This window comes from Temnothorax curvispinosus, unplaced genomic scaffold, assembly GCF_003070985.1.
Source record: "Temnothorax curvispinosus isolate PA1 unplaced genomic scaffold, ASM307098v1 QBEX01014792.1, whole genome shotgun sequence".
In the NCBI taxonomy this organism is placed as follows: Eukaryota; Metazoa; Arthropoda; class Insecta; order Hymenoptera; family Formicidae; genus Temnothorax; species Temnothorax curvispinosus.
The window spans coordinates 96,655-116,738 of NW_020224572.1; the positions used below are offsets into that span (position 1 = coordinate 96,655).

General features: G+C 34.3%; 1 protein-coding gene across 4 annotated transcripts in view; it reads right to left on the bottom strand.

The window, feature by feature from the left end:
• LOC112465000 (neuronal calcium sensor 2) overlaps window positions 1-20,084 on the bottom strand; it is a 125,122-nt gene that overhangs the window by 53,791 nt on the left and 51,247 nt on the right. Inside the window, exon 3 of one of the 4 annotated variants that reach the window (XM_025032342.1) lies at window positions 5,477-5,521. The gene's annotated coding sequence lies outside the window, so the exon portion shown is untranslated. Of the gene's footprint in view, window positions 1-1,432; window positions 2,013-5,476; window positions 5,522-20,084 lie in introns of those variants that run through there. The other 3 variants (XM_025032340.1, XM_025032339.1, XM_025032341.1) reach the window with 3 other exon arrangements.

Here is a 20,084-nt window from a genome sequence, read left to right on the forward strand (position 1 = left end):
GTATCAACGTATCAACGTGGGATGTGTTGTATGCATAAAAATAGGCTGAAACAAGTTGCTTATCGATGTAATTATTATCGCGGTATAAATAGATACGACGCAATAAATCAGTCTCTAGAATCTCATTATCCGTGTTTCCCGGAAGTTCTGTGGAAACCGCGGAGTTTTACTGTCATAAGTAATTTCCATTCAATTTTCTCTTTGCCAGAAGTTAATCTTAAGTTTAATTAACGCGGTATTTAATATTGCAAAAACTGGCAGTATAGTTTACCTTGATTACTCCTGTCAGAGTTTAATAATATTTTTTTACGTATAGCTCGATACACTTCGATTGAAAGCGACATTCTGAGAACTTTTCTCATTTTGGAGTGCATGGCAAAGTTCAAAGTTCAAAGTTCGTAGCTGTGGAAAAATATTATTTGTAAATCTGAAAATTATTTAAAAAACAAAAGGAAATTGAATCAAAAAGGACATTGAATTTCAAATTAAAAAAAAAAAAAACAAAAGGCAATGTAATACTATTTTATATAATAACGAATATATAAATAGGGGAAATTCCTTTATTGTAGTTTATTGTTTCACGTCGTTCGTGTTCCTATTCGCTTCCAAAAACTTTTCAAACACATATGATTCTTGCATGATTTATTTTGATAAAACTCTCGCCGAACGACCCACGAAATGACTAATCTTCCAAATCAGCAGTCTGACGTGAGCAGAAAGCCAGATCTAATCGTACGACCTTAATTCCCTTTAAACTATATTGTATTTATTTCTCATTCGCTTCGCGTGCAGAATGTATGAGCTGACTTCGGAAAGTTCTCAACAGAACAGGGTAACAGAAACGGGGCACGGCGCAACGTTGCTCTATCCTGCCTAGTCTCATCCGAAGAGGCGTCAGTTCTAAAACGCTTAGACAGCGACTCTCAGCCTCGTTCGTATACTCGACGTTCGCCAGCTCGACAGTTTACTCGCGAATTCCGGAAACTAGACGAGAGAGAAGAGGAGAAAAGACGGAGAAAAATCGAGGGATTTTCTCGCCCTTTTCCTCAGTATGCCTCGGGGGACCACCGGACACGTACCGGCAAACACTAAGTTTCCCTTCTGTCTTCGGCACTTCAACCCCCGGCTGTGTCGGTGCTCCCAGCCATCCCCCGTTTCTCTTCTCTCCTCTCGTCCCTGTGCTAGTGTCCCTCGCTAATTAGTCTTACACTCACGTCCTTGTAGGAAAACGGGTCGCTACTCCAGAGCGTACTATGTCGCGGCTTAAACGTCAGCGCGTTCCTAAGTGGTCTTTACCTTTTTATCTCTCTTTCTCGCTCTCTCTCTCTTTCATTCTTTTCCATTTATTGTGTAGCGCTCTACGCTACTTTACAACACCGAGATCGCCATTTCGAGTTGATAGCGCGGATAACGGCGTGGCATGGATTCTTACACGCGGTACCCACTATTCTCCCTCGTATCTCTTCGTCGACCGGCAGAAGGGATGCGTGCTCGATCAAAGAGGACGGAACGAGAACGCACGCGAGAGAAGTTTCTCCTCTCGCTCTCTAGTTTCCTCGCGATCTTCCTCTCTCTTTCTCTCTATCTCTTTCGTTCTCGCTCCGCGTCCCTCGATCGGACTCCTCGTTGACCGTAATAAACAACAACAGTCGACGCGATCACCGCGACATGTCCGCGGATCGATTCATCGGCGAAGGAGAAACATCGGGGCAAAAAAAAAGGGAAAGGCGCCTAGACGGAATCCTTCTAATACCTGATACGGGAATACGTCAGGGAGAAAGGGAGCGCGGGGAGGCCGAGAAAGTGGACGGATCGACGGAAGCGACTCGCAACAGGCTTTCCGTCCACCACCGACGCGAAAGAACGCCGGCGTCGCACCACCGTGCGTTCGTCGAGATCTCCGCGATCTTCCGCCGGACTCTACTGGACGCGGTGAACTCGCGTTTCTATTTTTTTCCTTTACTCAGGCGCGTGAAGAACGGCGCGTTTTCCAGCGTGTACGAGTGCGGCGGAGGTACTAGATAGAGCGAGGCGAAAGCGGCGGAGCGAGGTCTCTCTCCCCGAGACTGATCCTGCGTGTTGAACGACGAGCGGCCTCCGCCGCCACCGCCGCCACCATCGCCGCCGCCACCCGTCCCCACCGCCGTAAGGCTCCTCATGGCCTCCAGCGTTCCCTCCTCCTTTCCAACCGCCCCCTGCTGCTCCCCCGCCGATGGTTTCCCTCGGCCCGCGAAAGCTCCCACCTCCTTGTGTGATGTGCGCTTTTCTCTCCATTCCCTCTCTTTCGGCCTATCATTCCGTCGCTTCCGTCTCTATCGTTCGCGCCCGCACGCGTTACGTATCTTCCGCCGTGCTCTTCGGCACCTCCTACCGGAGTTCCGTTCTCCACCACCTTCCGTCGCATCTGACACCATCGGCGCGACGCGACGCGACGCGACGCGAAACGACGGTGACGGCGTCCGCTAATGTTAATTAATCGTTGTCGTACGAGCAGCTTTAGGTATACCGCCGCAAGCGCTGCACGCGTGTAACGAGAGCGCGAGACCGCTTGAGGATTACGGATTACGGCGGTGAGATTTACCACGGCGAGAATTGTCGCGAGAATTGTCACGCGGAACAGACATTGCGTTGAGTTTTCATTGCGGAGGGTCCTGCGGTGGAACTTCATGAAATATCAAACTCCTGTTTATCACAACAAGCGCATTGAAGTTAAAAAAAAAAAGATTACCTCGAGTGTTCTTGTGTTCAACGACTTTTGCACATTTCTATCTCTGATCGCAAATAGAGTAGTAAAAAAGAAAGAAAGAAAACAAAATGATCATCGCTTATTAAATCATTGATTTTAAGTTGTATATGTAAACATTATAATGTATGCACTCGTATGCATCGTATTACCGATATACTTGTTAAACGTCACTGATTGATCTACTTATATTATACGTGAAACATGGATTATTCTCCATGAGTTTATATTTAATAAAATCTCATTTGAAATATAGTTTCAAGCTAAATTTTCGATGCTGTAGACACGGGAAAATGTGCCATGCACAAAATCATGTTTCCATTATCAAAAGTAAACATGAAGATTGTTTTTGCTCAATTTTCATTTGTAACATCAAAACGTGAAATTACTAAAAATTTTTCAACGATTTCAAAGCCATGTTTTAAAACATCGTTATAAAACCAAATTAATATTAGTTTAAACTTTAAACCAGGTACTGAAACGTCGATATTTATTGAAAAAACCATATTTGTAAAATTTTCATACTCCAAATTTTTATGCTTTTAAAAAATAATAACGGTTTCTTTATTACATTTTTCTTTCAGCATTGTAGTTAAAAGGTCAAAATGACACGTATGCATGGCACTAGATCTCGCTCCAATTTCCTAGAAATGGGAGAAGTTATTTTTTAGACAGTTACTATGTACAATACAAAGCACAGTATCTCTCTTGCAGAAAAAACATAACGTACAGCACACGCGACCAATTTAATTAACTTTCGTTCCGTTATTTTACTCTTTCAGAATAACACAAAATCTGCATAGCGTCAAAAAGAATTATATGTATAATTCTTAAGAATAGTAAAAAGTTAATTTATACATTAATATCATATTGTCTTTTTCGATGTGGTACTAAAACCGTATTTAAAAATTAATACAAAAAATATATATGCCGAGTTATATACTGTCGTACATAATAACCAAAATAAAAACAAATTGGAACAAATACATATAACTTTCTAAAATTATTCCGATATTATAACGATAAAATAAAGTAACATTAAATTATTATATTGGTTAAGACATTAATGAAATTGGATCTTTACTTTCCTCTCTCTATAACACAATGCAAAGACTTATTATAATCGAAAACGGTTAAAGAGAGTTTCCCTGTAAATAACTATAATAACTATATTTAAATATAACTACATTATTGGAAACATCGACATTATTAATTCATGATGTACATTTCAGAAAGGGGATTAGAAAAATGTAATAAGATACATAAAAAAGATTTAGTTATACAATTATATGTATCTCTGTATCTGTATGTTAATTCATGGATTTTTTCTTTCGTAATTCTTTTTATGAAATAATTGCACGAAGCAAGGATTAAAAATTATCTCGAAAAAAATCTAATATTAGTCGTATATTGTTGATAGTGATGAATGGATATCCACTGTTAGAAAAATTATGATTGGAGAACTTACTCTGCGCATGACTTTACGCTGACGCTAAGCAGTGAGAAATTCAGCGCGATTTCGCTCTAACGAAGATAAACGTGTGTCGTAAATCACTGTTGTAATATCGCAGGTCTTGTAAACGAGATAACGAACCTATGGATTAATAAACACGATGTAGGTGCGGAATCAAATGTATAACTAACTGTCGAGAACTTTGTCGGAAACAGCCTGATTTCGTTGATGCGAATCTAGATGGTCGCGTACACGACAATTACATTCGATATGCCATATTTTGATGGGACATTTTCTGTCATACGAGCAATTTCGAAAATGTTGTAAATTCAATCTTCAGATTCTATGAATTTTAAACAACATATACAATGTACCGAGTTTGGAAAGATTTTCAGATATTTTTTATATTTACTTTATATTTTATGTTTGTTTATTCTGTATTTGTGCACTTCCTTTATGTAGATAAGTAATTTGCATTACAGACCTACTTTACCGTGTCTGACGATACAAACGCGACGTTTGCTTCGATTCAAATCCCGAACGCGTCACGTTTCGTTACATAACATCAAAAGTCGAATTGTCTGGCGTAATGTCAATTCCCATGCAAATATATCTGTCTCGCTCTATCAAAAATCGATTATCAATATACACTGCGCCGGGCATGCGATTTCGTGCGGGAAGCTAAATAGTCATATGCTACTCGTTCCGCATCGGGTCAACAAAGCTGAAAACGGATTCACATGACAGAACCGGCGAGTCATCGTGTGATGTAATTAATATCGATTAACGCTTCGCTGGTGAGCTCCGAACGCAATGTGCGGGCCTACACCGCAATCGAGCCGCAGCTGCGGAGAGAACTACATAGGGTAAGCCCGCACCCCGTAGTCGTGAATGGGAAAAAAAGAACGTAAACACATTTTTTCGCGCATCGTTTGCGCGCGAACGATACGCGTTTCCAAGCGTTTTCCTCGCGGCGTTTGGACAGAATCAATAGGTGTTTTGTTGCTCTGCACGTATTATAATGTATCATGTATATTAAGCCAGCAGCACACGGAGCATGTTTTCCTGCTGGATTGTTCGCGATCTAGTAAATTACTAGAAATCCTGAGTGTTGAGTGGTGCAATTATTGTAATTTACTAGATCGCAAGCAATCCAGTAGGAAAATCATGCACCGTGTGCCCCTGCATATACATCTTTACGTACTTATATTTGCCTATACTTTTCGCATCCATTATCTCGCAAATTAAAACAAGATATGTATATATAATTTGTCACTCACCAATACGATGCGCAGCGGCGGAATTGCGATATTACGAACATTGACCTGTAAAGACAAATATATCCAAAAATATAGCGATGATCAAAATTACAAAATAATTACTGCGCGCATATAAAAATAATTGTGAATCAATCCTCGCAAGTATCAAAGTTTCAATAAAATATAATAATAAAATTAACTATTCATCCCGTGGTTGGCACGCCATCGCCTAATATCTCTCCTAAGCTTTCGTTGTTCTTTCACAGCGCTTGCACAAAATATTCGAAATTCGCAAAAAAATTAACTATATGATCGCGCATTAATTATTAAAATACCTCAACTTGATATCGTGGAATACGATACAACTAATTAAGACGCGATAATTTGTTGAAAAATATATAATTAAAATATAGTATTACACACATTTTCGAATACTTAAATCCAGAAATATACGTATTAAAGGAAGCTAATGCGAAACGTACATAGTATTAACAAATTCATATTTGATACGCTTTTCTATTATTTAAATCACTACTACTAGATATGGCATTTAAATAAAACGCGATATATTCGAATCCGTTTAAGAAATATTGTCTTTGCAAATATCATAATAAAAGTATAATCTATAATATAAACATCGTCCCCCCCCCTCTCTCCCTCTCTCTCTCTATCTTTCTCTCTCTCTTTCTCTCTCTCCTCCAAAATCCCGAGATATCTACTTCGACAAGTAGTTGCCGCCTCAATTCGTTTACGAGTCGCTAATCGTGGAAGATAATCGAGCGACTGATAATTGCTGACTGTTCACAGGAAACAATCACGTTTCGTGAGATAATAACGCGATGACACACGGAGTGGCTCGCGTCACTCTATCTTCCCGCACGAGACTTGCCGCACAAATAATAGCGCGGCGACCTAACTTGCATAAACATATACATATAGCGCCGCGCACGAAAACAAAATGCTGAGTTATTTAACGTGCATTTCAGGAAATATTTACAAAGCACTATAAAATACGAATACGTGCGTATATGTTCTAAGGTAGAATATATTATATCCTGTCTAAAATAGATCTAATATATATTTATAAACTATTTTGTCCTTTGTTTTATGAATTTATTATCATCATTTAAGAACGGTTCATTCTGTCTAAATATCTCAAAAGTCCAATATTTATCTGAGTAATTTAATATTGGTATAGGTAATAAAAATGGATTTTGTGAAGTTTCTTTTAGTCTGCGACTTTTTGCTTGTTGATTTACATTTCAAATGTTTCCCACCACCGTTATTATGCATTCGTCTCTTTTGACAAATGATACATCAATTGGCTGTGAGTTAATATTGACAATAAATAGTATATACATTTGGTATTGATTTTATCTTTTGTCTAAACAAGCCTAAGTAATTTCGGAATTAAAAAGCTGATAAGATGGGAACAATCATTTTCGATTATATTTTTACTGTTTTCAATTCACATTTCATTATAAAAGTTCGACAATTAAAAACAGATTTCATAATTAAATAATAGAAATAATTATGTAATATATAGTTATGTTAAATTTATTTTAAAAGATACGAGGAAAGAGGAGAATATGTATGTGTGTGTGTAAGAGATAATTTTTCTGATATACATGGCATATATATAAAATATACACATGTCGTTTGCGAATCAGCGAAAACTCTCAATGAGAGTAAACTATAGTTTTCACGAGTGTTTGAATTTCACCAGAAACGCACGCGGATTTAATACTGACATGAAGTTTAACATAACTAATCCTGTCATGTGCTTTATATCGAGCAAACGAGAGAAAAGAAGAAAGAGAGAAAAAAGAAAGAGAAAGCGAGAGAAAAAGAAATAACTGAAAAAATACAACCATGCAAGATATCCTGAACAAGCGTAAAAGGAGAAAATATTAAAGTAGAAAACTGTTTCACGTACCGGCGAAAAAGTCAAAAAACAGAGAAAAAAATTTACGAGTTTATTATAAACTTTGGAGAACTTTCTGTAAAATAAAGATAATCCTATGGAGAACTTCTTGTAAAATAAAAATAATTATACGCATAATATTCGGAACGCATATAAAAAAATGAGATTGGAGTATTAAGAAACGAGGAACGAACAGTCACACAGCATTAAATGTACATAAAAATTGATCTTATATTCTATCATTGTAAAATGTACGTAGAACACATATCAATGTTACAATATTACAATATCAATTATGAAGTAAAAAACACTAATTCTTTACCAACAAAATAGATATACATATATTTTGTGCGTGTGTGTGTGTGTGTGTGTGTGTGTGTGTGTGTATTAAAAGCGGAATAATAATTATTATGTTTTATAATTAATAAAAGTAACTATTTCTTGAACCAAAATTTAAATCGATTAGTCACGTATCAAAACATTTGTAATTTTCTACTTTCAATTAAAAGCTGTCGCGGAGTAGCTTTAAATTGCTTCTACGTCGATATGATGCAACCTTGCATCCGTCGCGACGAATCTATCTATCCATATAACTCGCTTGCCAAAAAATTGGAACGCGCATCCAGTATTCTTTCCGAGTGGCCTTTTAATTTTCTGCACCAGCGATTGTCGACCGCACGAGAGGAAGGTAGAGGGCCCGCGTTATGTCGTACGTGAATTCATATAACTGCAAGAGAATGCGCGACGTATCGTTGTATGCGTATACGGCTCTTCTTTGACACGCTTTCATTTGACATCAATTTGCTCGTGCAGAAAAAAAACCTTTAGCAATTACGTAGAAGATATGACGTGATATTTAGCGAGTAGAACGTGTGTATGTCGCTGCATCTATCGTGCGTATGAAACATAAGCGGCGTAATTGCTCGCAGCTTTGTATTAACATTGCCGTTTGTGATGTCGTGGTATCAATCGCGTCGGAATTTTTTAACGCGGCAAATTCATAACGATTTGATAAATATAAAAGGCAGTTTCAATTGGAGTATTGTTAACGTTATTAAATTAAACCAAATCAAACTGACAAGGATCTTCTCTCGATTCATTGCTATATGGAAATCTTGTTTCTCATGCAAAATATATTTTATATAGAACATTGTTTAGTTAACGAAAGATATTGAAGATTTTTGACAATTTTTTAACTTTGCGTAGAAAATTATTGTATATATCGTGTTTATATTTATCTAGACACACAAACGCAGATTTTCTTAAATCAGCATTTCAAGTTACATTGATTTCAATAAGTATTTCTTTTGAATAAGTGCAACTATCGAAAAAACAAGAAACGAGACATTTAAAATATAAAAAATACATTCTCTATGCAAAGAAACAAAGAAACACTTTAACTATTTTAAACATTTTCCTTTCTACCACAGTTCGTTATCGCAATTGGCAAACGCAGGCGTAAAGATGAAGCCAAAGAAATTATATATCTTATATAAATATTTTCAAAGATATGGTCATTATCAAGGAATAAATGGAACAAAAACATCGACCTGCGACATCGCCATCGTTATGCCGCAGGAACGGAATTTGTCGTAGATCTTTCTGTATCGTTGAGAAATAAAGAGAAAGAGATAAAGTCAGTAAAAAGCCACACGTGCGATCACATACGAGCACAAACGAAAACCTTTGCTCCCATGAGATTCATTCTCGTGTAGTAGAGACTCGTAGTAGAGACAACGAAAGAATCAAGAAATGCATACTACGCCGAGGAATGTTACTGCTAGCAATAAGTTCAACAAAACAATTTAAAGGTGATACAGTTTTGCCAGCGTCCACCGAAGCGTTGAACTTAAAGCACTCTGGATAAAAATCAATCTATTAAAAAAAAATAATAAAATATGAAAGAGTATTTTACACATAATATCGTATTATTTAAATATGTTAGCATATTCAAATAATGATTTTGAAAAATTCTCAACTCCAAACAGAGCTTATATTTTACATTTCAAATTCCATCTAGAGTTTAATATAAATGTAAAATTTGCAAAATGTATTTCTAGATAAAAGGTTTTTAAAGATTTAAAAAAATCGCGTGTTTATACCAAAGAAAATGATCGAGTTAATTAAAAGTAAAGAAAGTTTAACGCCTTCTCTTGTATAACAAAATACCCTTTCTTTTCACTTTTCTAGGAAAAACACATTTGAATAATATAAAATATGTAAAATACTTTTTGAATTTTAATATTTTTACCTCAAATTTCCTTTTACTTTATTGAAATATATATTAATATGATACTTCTTTGTACAATATATTTTTTTATGATTGCAGCATTTATTGCCTTTTTTATCTTCTTTGAGAAAAGGTAATTTTGCAATATTACATTTTTCCGGTGTGTAGTAAAAAGGATAATAAAGACGGATTAGCATTAAGGGAGTGCCACTCGTAAAATCCCATGCAATCATCATATTCTAACATTACGTGTGTGACTATAATTAATTGACAATCACTTAGTAAAATTACTTGTTAAAATTACGCATAATTTTATTTCTCTCAGAACGCTATAAAATTTGTTATAAAGTTGTTATAAAGTAAAGTACAAAAATAAATTTATATATATATAATATACATATATATATTATTTCACTAAAATAAGATGAATTTAACACTTCAAATAATTATTATTTAATATCCGATGATAAGTGCTATTATCAAAGTTAGCTAATTTAAAGTACAAGAAATGGAATATGCAATATGAATTTATATCATAACGTATGAAATATTTCGATATTTCTGGTAGGTATGTAACTTGGCTTGTAATGTACAGCGTGTTATTGTTTATACAAAGTCACCGTGCTGCGGATACACACGATAGCACCGCGACGCTTAAACAAATGCGTTATCGTGTGCGTATATCGCTTTCAAGGAAATATAATTATTTCTTATGAATATTTAGAGTGTATATCAGTCAGGGTGTTCAACTTGTTAGATTAACAATTCGTATCGAGATAACGATAATTTTTCGAAGAGAATTATTGTATATATTTCACGTTATTTCTCTCTCAGTTCATACAAGAACTATTGCAAAAGTATTACAGAACGAGATCGCGACAAGGTCTGAAGATTGTAAATTATTGTTTAATCGCGATATTTATGGTATTTTAACATTGCTTGAATTCGAGTCTATTTCGTATCGCGCGTTGTGGGTTCTTACCCGAATGTAATGTATCCATTATTTCCGGATTGAGATGAGCTCGCGGAATAACGTCTATATATAGTTGACAGTCATTTTAGCACAATCGAAGAAAACATATATAGAAATTTAGCGCTTTCTTTGGTGGCTAATTTATTGCTCTATATTCCGGATTTTGTTGCTGCTTTCATTTCGTAAAAAACAGTAGCACTGCGTGCTAGCTTTAGTCTAACGTTAGCACAGCCACATAAAATAACGAGAAAAAACAAGGACATAATTGTTTAGTATTATTTTGTTACTTTATTCTCAAATTGCACTATCTCTAACGTCACACAACTACTCCTAGCTACTCCCATCTATAGCTTCTACCTGCTTTATGATTAATTTAAATCAGTAAAAAATATCTTTTTACAAAGGTAAAAAAGACGCTAAGTGCGCTAACTAAAGCCACAAGTGGGAAAAATTCAATTATTTTAAAATTTTGCAGACATTTTAGTAGTTTATATCATTAGTAGAAAAGATTGTTAATAAATGCCATGCGAAAAAATTAAATCAAAATTTCGCATTAAGAATTGTCGCAAATTTTGACAAATAATATAAAGATTTATTAATTAAATCTGTCAAAACTCGAAATTAGGCCAACGATTCAAATATTAACTTCTCATTCGCGAAGCTTGACATTCGCAATTTTGAGATTACCAGAATCGCGAGAGTGGAGAGAGATACAAAATTATTACGAAATTCGTGGCTCGAAATTATCACTGGTCGTTATTAATTAAAATTCGCGTAATAAAATAAAAACTTTTATCTCGCTTTAGAATATATTCGTGAATTTCGCATCACGTCAAATATTCTCCTAATGATTTCTCAAATTATTCTCCACAAATAAATATTTGTTAAAAAGAATTGCGAGTATGACGTTCTTTCTTTATTCTTCGATGCGATCGCTGCTTCAGCGAAGGGACCTTGGTGCTGTCTGGGTAAGCAAATACGCAGTTCGACATAGAATCGTGACAATCTTCACAGTGAACTGTCACAGTTATTTCTCGTCGGTTCCCACGAGATCCATCTGCAATACTTAGTTCGGTGCCCCTACGTTGAAAATTCAGGATTCCCGTGGAAAGGTTGAAATTAAACTCAAGTTTTCTCGGTAATTCCCGGGAGCAGTGCGGTTTCGGTAATAAGTCAACAATCACATACAATTGTTTAAGTCACGAAATTGATATATTTTAAGAGAAAATTTTAAATCTTTTCTTCTCATTAAATGTTCTTCCATTGATGTTAATATTAATGCTATTTTAATGATTAAAAAAATAGTAAACATGGATATAACGTAGTTAATAATGTTTAATTACAAATGCGGATAACGGAAGAACATATTTGTTCGCGCAAATTTTGATGATCCATTATGGGACAATGGGCATGAATATAAGTTATCACGAAAAGATACGGGAAAATTGCATAATATCGTTATGCAAAAATTTGGAAAAAGGTGACTGCCGTTGATTCGGTGTGCCAAAATGATCGCTATATACGAGCAATGGGAGCAATTCAAAAGATTCGGAATTCGTTTCCTTCTGGGATCTTTAACGTTCAACGGGTCACTTAACTTTTCTTCACGAATTGATCCTATGGAGCACGACAGAGAAATGGAACTCATGGAGTTCGCTCTCTACTTTGAGAATCATTCTTCTTTGTGTCAGATATTATACCAATGTGCCACTTGGCGAAAGGGCCTTGACCTGGTCAAATCATTGGGTAAGTTATCTTACATTGAACACGGCAATAACGTGGTTTTGGCTTGCGGTTTTTTAAAACTCATAAAGCTATCTCACCGTTGAAAGTATAAAGCGGACATTAGATCTCATACACGACTGCTCGGTTTGTTCTATTATACCATTGAAATTGACATGACAATCACAGATTTGACAATCGCGTGTATATGTTATGAAAATTATTACGAAATATTCGCGATTTGAGCTTATCGGGTTATCGCGAAGTTATATAGTATTCGCAAAACAATATTTTATTTCGTTCTCGATTCGTTCGATATTGAACGTATTCCGTGAATGTGATGTTAAATATTTGCTAAAAAAATGTTTACACTACACGGAGAGAATTTTCTCTTAAAATTTACCCTGAAATCATGCGGTAGTTGTGGGACAACAGGTACCACCAAGAATTTTATATGAGCTATTCTGATTAAAATATCCTGATTAATTTTACTATAAAATATATCTAGGAAATTTCAATAATTTTTCAAACTTTACCAATCTGCTTGGTAATTCTTATCACGTTGTTTGTAAAATGTCTTTTGTATATTTTAAAAATTCCTTCGTTGCCAAGTTGTCCTAAGTTTGTAGTGAATTTAAGGGTAAAATATAACAAAAAATTCTCTCCGTGTACATTCCGCGATAAATAACTGTTAGAAGTAATTGCAAACATGAAGGCGTTGTTTCTTGGACGCGATTGTTGCGTTGTCGTTTGCGTCCCTTGCGTCAAATAAACGTTAACAAATACGTTCCTGCCGCCAAGGAGTCGTAAAAATCTTCATCGTGGAAGATCATTTCTCAGTTCAATGCTCCGTTGAAAATTAAAGATCCCCATTGTAGGGACCTAGAAATAAATCGTATAGGTTCTCTTAAATTAAATCCCGGATTCCCGGAAGCAGTGATTTTGACAATATAAACGACAATTACAATTATTAAATACAATTATTATACAATTTTTAAAATCACAACCTTACAATTAGTATATTTTGAGACAAGATTTTATTCTTTTTATTAAAAATAAAAATTAAAAATTGAAAAAATTCATAATTTGTAATGATGGTTTCTTTGAAGTAATAACATGATTAAAAATGATTGTGCTTTACTCCCTAACTTTTGTTTTCGTATAAGAAATTATTTTCAGGACTGCAGTAGATCTCTCATCAATCCCAAATTCGAAAATTAATTATTAAATACACTCCTTTCGCTAACAATTATTCTGTCCATCGTATAATAAAATAAATAAGTATTTTTTAATAAAACGAATATTATAACTTAAAAATAGAAGAATATTTAAATATTAAAAATATATGAACAAAAAATTGCATAAATTTGCATTATGAAAAAATTTAAGAAAAAGTGACTGTCGTTACCTCGCTAGTGAAATGACTATACTATCGGGAAGTCTGAAAAATCCATCAAAATTCGTTATTTTCTGCATGGGGCTTTTAACTTTCGCGCATTGATCTCATGGGGCCAAAATAGGGCACGTTAAGCTCGCCGTCCCTCTGAGATTCGTCATTCTCTGTGTCAAATACTAACCAGCGTGCCAGCCAACGAACAGACCCTAATCTCATCAACTCAGTTGGGCCAGTTATTCTCTATTGAACATGCCAATAACGCGGTCATTTCTCACGTTTTTTAAAGACTCATTAAAACTCATTTAAAGATTCATTATAAAATTAAAGAATTAACTCCGTTGTAAAGATTCATTAAAGCAACCGTTAGATTTTCTATGCAGAAAACACCTGTACAAAAGAAAGACTGCTCAATTAGAATCGACGGAAGTGGTATTGGAGAGCCCTCATAGATTAAGCCCTATATTTTTTGCGTTTTACTAAATTATAGTTTACTACCTAAAATTCGAAATCTTTTTTCAATTTATTCACAAAAATGCAAAATTAAATTTAATCAAGCATTTAATCGCAATAATATTCAGTAAAAATGGAGAAGCCTGTATAAAAAGATAAGATTACTCATGCATCTTTTTAGCAATTATCGCCAAAGTAAAGTTACGCACGCCAAAGTACGTAAGACTTTTTTGTATAGTAGGAATCTGAGCAATTGATTAAGCTCATTAAATACTCAATCAATCAAACCATTACAGCCGTAAGATAATCGTACCTTCGTTCAACTAGACGATTCGTGCACTTAGCGCGAGACACGATTGTGTCTTTCTTGATCCGCGTAGAGAAAATCCACGTAATAGAAACAGCGAAAAAGGCAAGAAATGCGTACTACGCCGAAGAAGGTTACTGCTAAGTGCACGATACGATTTAAAAGAAGTGACACGGTTTCGCGGTGAGTATACCCGTCGCCCGTCGCAACGTTGAATTTAAAGCACCACGGGATAGATCTATCCGCGTGGGAAAAATGAGGCTGCGAGAGCCGATTATTTCTGAAAGCACCGTAAAAGAAAGTTTTCAAGATAATGAAACCTTTTTCATAGATTACAATCGAGTCGACAGTCAGATGAGAAAATAAAATGACGTTATCAATAGTTGCGTAAAAAAAAAATAGATTTAATGCTGCTATCAAGTAAAAACGTTAAATGTTATTATTAGGTTGTAACAAATATGGATGTTATTTCAACGTTTTTTAGATACATAAAATGTTCTATTTCTACCGTCTGATGTTTTTTGGTGATAGATTTCGGAATATAAATCAGAGATGAAAGTTCTGATATGGAAAATGTTGAGACTATACACTGTAAAAGTCCCAGAAAGTCCACTCTAAATTTTGTGTTAAAATAACTCATTCATCGGGTTATTTTAACACAAAATTTAGAGTGGACTTTCTGGGACATTAAATTTTTTACTGTGTAATAGCAATAATAACTTTTAAACCGGAAGCGTTCAAAGCTTGTGAATCGCAGAATGCTGACAATTCAGATAAATGGCAATTGTTTATCTACTAAAGGATAGAATCTGGAGGTTCAAGCGTTTAAGATTTTACATAATATATCATAAAATAATGCCAGAATTTCCAAAATTCAAGAAAATAGGAATACAGAATCCTAAGAATTCTCTTGGTTCGTTGATTCAACAAGTTCTAGGAAAATAAGAACAAAGTTCAAAGTTAAGATACGATAACGAGATTTTTCTGCAAAATGAGATTATAAAAGTTTAAAAATGTATAAATTCTACAGACAGATATTCAATATTCAAATGTTCGTAATCACGTTTATAAAAACGGCAAGAAACAGTAAAAGTTTTGTTATATAACAAAATGTCGCAAATGTTGCGTTTTAGTTATCTCACAATTAAAAGAAATTCAATTAAATTTGTTTTTCCTCTATCCTGAGAATTGTATATTTTTGAGTTGTGACAGTGTTCTTCTCGGGGTGCAATATGTATATAAAAATATATTAAATAAAGTTGTATATGTGCGTTTATTTTGCGGTATGTTTACGACAATCTAAAAATTTATTTTCTTTATTTAAGAAAAATTTCTCAGCAGCAGCCGCATGCAACGAACCTGATAAATGCATTGTACATTTGCTGCTCTTAGCTTAACCCTTCGCGTACCATATGTTACCACTGCACATGCTTGTACAGTGTACTACTAAAGTAAATTGCGTTTATGAACTTCATGCCTCGAACCACTGACTTTGCTGACACTATCATATATCGCAGGTAGTTTATGGACCTAATATCAGAAAGCAGGAATAAAATTTATTCGGTTCAGACAGATGCATTTTGCCATTTAGAAATGTACTGTTTCTTGTGTAGTTTTGATGGATTTTCCCTTTTTAATTACGTAGGACTTGCTTACACAACAAATCGACGAACACCGAAATAATTGATTCGTACAAAGAAATCTCTATATTTTAAAACATTATTATTGAAAAATATTAACACTTTCGGCAAATAAGAAAGAAAAGAGAAAGAGATACATTGAGTGTTATCAATTATAAGTATAATGTAATATTAGTATTACATTACCATCATCTGTACGTGTATAAATTATTTCAAAAGACCTGTTTAATTTAATTGCACTTTAAAAGTTATTTCAATATTTGTCATTAAAATTATTTAATTAAAAAAATTAAAAACATAATATAGGATTATAAAAAAAAATTAAATTCAGGAATTTGTTGCACTGACGGATTTAAAGCGGGTTTCTATTTTTGTAACAATAGTTGGACGCAGCTTCAAGTTGTCTATTTCAAAAAGGAAATATACATACATCAATATTTCAGCGAAATGGGTCACTGTAAAATGACAAGTCCTTTTTTGCATGGAATAAGTAAAAAAAACTCAGAGAAATCACGTTTGCATATATTGTCGCAATTTGCAATAATAAAAAATTGAAATCACAAAAAGTCGAACGTGCTATAAAAAAAGAGAACTTTTCTACTACCGCACAAAATCACCATTTCTGTTATTCGTATTGCAGTGATTCAAAATGCACAATTTATTCAAATATGCGGTTCGAGCCGATAAAACAATCGCAGCAGTAAAAGCATTTGGATGTGATGACATCGTAATGCTATCGCAAATTATTCGTAGAAATTTAAATCAGCGATTATCGTCGAAAAGAAGCTCTTTGCAAATTAATCTTAGAAAAAATCTTAACGTTTTCTATAATCGTTCTCAATACGTCTTTGATTAGTATAATTTGTTGTAATTCTGTAATTGTTCCTATAACATTATTGCAGAAAAATCGCATCTTTGAATCAAATACATCTACGTACGAATAAATTAAGACAAAAATAACATTTTAAGGAGCATTAAAAGATATCGAAACGCTTGTTCCTATAGAGGGAGATCGCTTGGCATCACGAGAATTTATAAATTTATTCGCTTGTTCGTAGTCAACGAAATTCCAGTCAACGAAAAACAGCAAGCAATCTCGCACGAAGCCATAGTGCAAGACCTGCATTTCTGAAGTGCTCATGCACACATAAAGCTCCACAGAAAACCTCTAGAAAATTCACCTCGCATTCATCTCAAGGAACGTCTTTAACATCTTGTTCCTAAAGCGTAGCTTAGAAAACTATACTCCAGATGTTATGATTTAACAGGTTAAAAATCAATATATGTTAAATAATGTATCGTTCACACACACACACACACGCACACATTGGAAAGTTTGTGACTCTTGCAACAATTAAAATTACAAATGCAAAAACAAGAACAATAAGTATGTCACGATAATCTTACTCAGTCTGGTATATCGCGGCCAATTGAATAATAAAATATTCTCTATTTTTACGAGCAATATAAAAAACTCCGTTTGAAAACGCAAAACGCGTCCTTATAGAACAGTAAAATATACAACTTTTTTCAATTTTTCATTTTCTAGATAAAACAGTATAACACTCGTAAAAGTACACACGAGTGTAGTTCGTTTGTTCTCTCATTGCCGTTGTACTATAGTTCTTTTACAGTATACTGTAATATACACAAAATTTATATAAGAAGTCGACGTGAAAACGAATTAACATTAATAAATTAACTTCAACAATACGAAACTTTTATATTGTCCAATAAACTTGAAGACCAACCCTCAACAAAAGTTTCTCTAAACACTATATTTTTTACAATTTGTGAATCTATAATATGTTTCAGTAACTTCTTTTGTTGAACTTTATTTAAAAAACATTTAAATTAAACTTTAAATGAATTCAACCGGAATCCACTAGATTGTAATTAAAAATTATAACTAAAAATATAACTGAAAAAATATATTTCCTGCGATAAATACTTCAATAGATTTTTCAAAAAATGTTACAATTATATCATCTCATAGCGATTGATATCAACACATATAAAGTAAACTCGGGTAAGATGATCAACCCATGTTCATTCGATGTTTCATGGCAAGCTAGAATGAAAGAACATATAGATTGGCCAACTTTCCTGTATAATGGCCATACCCGAGTTTACCCTAACGGCAAAAAAATCGTTCTGACAAACGAGGTATAGTGCTTAGCCAGATCTGGTGTAATAAATGAATTATTCATCGTGAGATTTGTCGATGACAGAATTGTTCTAACGGTAAGAAATGCCCGAAGCGATTTGCATTATAACTCGGTTACACGAACCGTGTCGCTCTAGTTAAAGCTCTAAATATACCAGCCGAAATAGCGTGCGATACGTACGACGCATACTTGATTCGTTACCGCGATCGTTATTGCACGCCGTGCACGTTGCAGATATGTTAATGATAACGCTGAAAAATATTATAAAGTGTATGACCTTTGCGTTTTTCCCGCTGCAGCGCTGGACGTACGAACAGTCCAGAATGTCTTAATCTTAATTATTATACCCTTATGATGATGATACGTTTTGATAAAGAGAATAATGGGCAAAACGTCATTTTATCGTGCCGCAAAATCTTACTTTTTCTATTTTTATTAAACTATTTTTGTTGAATCTATCTTGAAATAAAAAATTTGCGCGGATACGCAAACGGAAAACATTGACATGCGATTTCTAATTCTTTTAACTTCGGGGCATATGTTAGAATCCTGTCGGTGCACACGTTTTAATCTATTGCATTACGTAGTGCACGTAAATACAAAAATATTCGTTTTGTATGGCTCGCACGGCAAAAAGTCGCTAGAAATGCACGTGAATAAATTCGATATGTACCTTAATTGTTACCACAAAGTAACGCTCCAACAAAAACGTCGCGCACTACGACCTTTCACATTTTTTAATCTCAAAATAAAATCCGCAGATTTATCTGTACTACCGCTATACGCAATACGCGGCGCGTATTCGAGTTACAATCTCGCCCAAGAATGATGGATGTGCAATAATGCAATACGTAAAACAAAAATTTAACTCAACAAAACTTGCATGTAACTAATTACCTATAGCTTCAAACAAAACGTAACTATATAATCGTGCAGAATTATTTTTTACAGCTTTACAAATTCCCAAAACACGATCAAATAATTTGACGAACAAATCATAATTGTCGAATATATTTTATATCAATTAAATCTATCAAATAAAAAATTATTCACAATATCTGCTATAGTATAATTTCCTTCTTAATGCCCACAAATAATTTAAAAAATTAACAAGCGTAATCTCTTCTTACAATAGTAACTCTTTCATTTTAATATGAATTATGTATGTGAAGAGCAGTCGATGAAGTCATCAATTTATTAGGATCAAAGTTAGTACGTCATACAGACTATCATTCCACATATTAAGTGATATAATACGCATTATAATAATAATGTCTCATTTTATATATACCCTTACTTAATATCTCTACTGATTACTCTTTTTATGACAATTATCCAATTTGCCGTTAATCGAGTAAAGTATAGGTCTTAAAGAAGGATCGAAAGGGCTATACGCCTTACTACTGCCGTTTCGTAGTACACAAATATACATGCAATTTAAAAGTTCTACATTAAATTATAAACGCTGACAAATGTATTAATTATATATGCAATAAATTCTCGAATGTCTTGTATTTTAAATTCGCATTTCGATTAACGTTACTCTGTATTAAAAAACGTGTCATCTCCCTTTTTGAAACTCAGCCTCGGAGAATTCCGTTAAAACAACGTAACAGATAACGGCTAATTCCATTCTTTTAAATTATCCTTTATTGTATTTTAACTTCATCATCAAACTCTTTTTATACTCTCGTAATATAGCCATTTTTCTTTTTTTTTTTTTAATTCCACAGCTGGTACGCAGGTATTAAAATGCAGTTATTTCGAAATAGCTTCGTTTATTTAAGTTATAACATTTAAAACTTAATAAATAAAGAGA